The sequence below is a fragment of the Cervus elaphus genome, chromosome 23 (assembly GCF_910594005.1).
Source record: "Cervus elaphus chromosome 23, mCerEla1.1, whole genome shotgun sequence".
NCBI lineage: Eukaryota > Metazoa > Chordata > Mammalia > Artiodactyla > Cervidae > Cervus > Cervus elaphus.
Window position 1 is genome coordinate 45157759 of NC_057837.1, and position 3127 is coordinate 45160885.

A 3127-nucleotide genomic window follows, 5' to 3' on the forward strand; every position below is an offset into this window, starting at 1 on the left:
AAATTACTGAATGTCCTTTCCACGTCACTTCTGGGTGGATTAATCTTGGAGACATTAAATTCTTTCTTTTGGATACTGAATCCATGTTCAGATACTGAATCTGTGTTCTGATACGGTTCTGGGCTGTATGCTGGGGCCTGGTGACTCCAGCCTCACCCCAGAGGGCTGGCAGCTTAGCCCTCGAGGCTCCAGGTGGAGCCTTGATCTTGGAGTCCGGCCTCCAGAGCTGGAGAAGTCTACGTCGGTAGTTTGTAAGCCTCCCAGTCTGTGTTCTGTCACAGCAGGCTGCGCGGAACCCAGGCATTGCCACGTCTTCCACCGCCCAACCTCCCTCAGCCTATTGGTAAGAGGGACGAACACTAGAGTCTGCTCCTTTGGGAGCTTCTCACTCCATCAAATGAGGTTGATTTCCAGCAGTACCTGCCCTGTGCAACCCTGGACACACCTGAGCTCCCTTTGGGTCCCCAGCTCCGTGCACTGTGACCTCTTGTATCGATGTAGATGAAACTCTGTAGCATTGATGGTTATAACTGGTTCATATGATCCACGCTGACTTTTGAAAGTCTCACACTAATGCAAACCAGTAGTCATGTATGGATGTGAGAGTTGGACCATAAAGAAAGCTGAGTCGAAGAATTGATGCTTTTGAACTGTGGTGTTGGAGAAAATTCTTGAGAGTTGCTTGGACTGCAAGGAGTTCATCCTAAAGGAAATCAGTCCTGAATATCCATTGGAAGGACTAATGCTGAAGCTGAAACTCCAATACTCTGGCCACCTGATATGAAGAACTGACTTATTGGAAAAGACCCTGATGCTGGGAAAGATCGAAGGTGGGAGAAGAAGGGGACGACAGAGGATGAGATGGTTGGATGGCATCACTGACTCAGTGGACATGAGTTTGAGTAAGCTCTGGGAGTTGGTGATGGACAGGGAAGCCTGGCGCGCTGCAGTCTATGGGGTTGCAAAGAGTCAGACCTGACTGAGCAACCAAAACTGAACTGAGCTGAATGCAAACCTTGCCCTTTCATGCTAGAGGGCAGGCAGCTCTGGAGGCAAACTATGACCCCTTCAATCCTTTTATTCTAAGTCACTCCTGTAGCACAAGGAATCATGTGCTGTGGTGAAGGCCTCCTCATGTCCAGTGTTGTTGGATAAATAATACACCTTGGGCACTTTTGCTTGTGTCGCCCTGTTTCCTGGATGTGCAGCCTTGCATGAGACCTCCAGAGGGAGCACGACACTGGACCGACCACGCACGCATGTACAGCCTGGTCCCATTCATTCCGTCTTCCACAGGTGGATGCCCACAGCTCAGCCTCTGATCCCACCGGCAGTGTCCAGCATGAAGAGCTAATCAGGAAAATGCAAATGAATGAGGGACAGAAGCGGGCAGGTTCCTGTGCTGACAGCATCCCTCGGGCCGGCACAAACCAGGAGCACCAGCAACAGATTGTTCTTTTCTCCAAGGAAGCAAAAGAGACCAACACCATGAATTGTCATGGAAATGCAAACCTTTCCCTCCTGGGAGCAGTGGTTGATGCTGCCCCAGGTGGAGAACAGCAGACCCAGTGCCCACTGCTGGGAATTGCAGGGTTCGGCTGGGTCACCATACCTCCTTTGACCTGTTACCACCCCTTGACCTGGTCCGGTGAGACCGTGACTCCCCTCATCCTGAACCTGGGTACTCTGGTCTGGCTGGGTCTCAGCTGGTTGGGTCCATCATGGCCCTGAGGGTCCCCCAACCTTGGCTGGGTGACCCGCGGGACATATGTGCTATGCGGAGTGAATCCTGCTGAGAGCTGAGCAGGCAGGCCATCCCCTCCCACATGCCAGCAGGGCTCCCAGGCTTGGCACCCACGGCCCTCTGGCCTCACACAGCCACACGGGAGGGTGCAGACAGAGCCCAGACTGAGCAGGTCAGGGCCTCGCCGGGAGCAGGGCACAGAGCTGGGCTGAGAGTACCACAGGACCGAAACCCTGGCTGGGTCACCCTCCCAAGTTTCTTACTCCTTCTGGGACTCAGTTTAGTTATCAGCTAGGAAGAAACCCCCTTCCACAGGCAGGATGCTGAGCTGGGCAGCCCTGGACCTGCCCTGTCTTCATAAACCTGAACGGCATCTTTCTGACCGCCCCTCGTTCACAACCACTTGCTCTCTCGGTCCAAGTGTAACTATTTGTCTTCCAAATTTTACTCATTTATTTATTTTTGATAGATAAAAATTGTGCCTATTTAAGGTGTATGATGTGGTGGTTTGATACATGTACATTGTGAAATAATTGCCACAATTGAGCTACAACACACATTAACACATCCATCACCTTCCATAATTATGTTTTTATTTTCTTTTTGTAGTGAGAACACTTAAAATCCACTATTCCACTCTTTTAGCAAACTTCAAGTATGCAGTGCACTACTGCTAACATACTATTGACCATGGGATTTTTGCAGAAACCAAAACCTGTGAGCTAATACGTCTCCGATCAATAGTATGTTAACTAGAGTCTCAACTGTGGTTCGACCCCAGGGCTTATGAACCCAATGATGGAAGTGTGTACCCTGACCCCCAGCCCCAGCCCCTGGAGACCACCCCTCCACTCTCTACTCTTGGAGTTTGATGGGTTTTTTTTAGATCCCATAGGCTAAACCACACTCTCTGAAAGGTGACTATCTGCTTAAAAAAGAGAAGAATACAAAATAAGGATATCATGTGTCAGAAAACCTATACAAACAAGGGGTTGGGATCATGTGGACTCCTGGACTCTGGAGGACGCACTTGCATCTGCGCCAGGACCATCTGGCAGGAGGGTGGCTCTTTCCTTGCCCACATGGGTTCTGCTGGCATCTCCTCCGGAAAGTTTTGAGCCTTTCCTGAGGGACACAGGGCAGGCTGGGGACTCAAATCCACATGGTTGGTAACACTGATTTCCTGGGATTGCCTGTGACCTTCTGTGTCCCATAGATGGCGGGGAGCTGCCTGACGCTGACCCTCAGAGAAATGACGTAGCACCCAGGTAACTCCCAGAAAACTGGAGGAGCATGAACCCTGCAGTGCCAGAGAGCAGAAGCTTCACCCGTGAGAGGGTGGGGTGGGGGGAGCAAAGCCTGGATGGAGTGAATGACACCGAG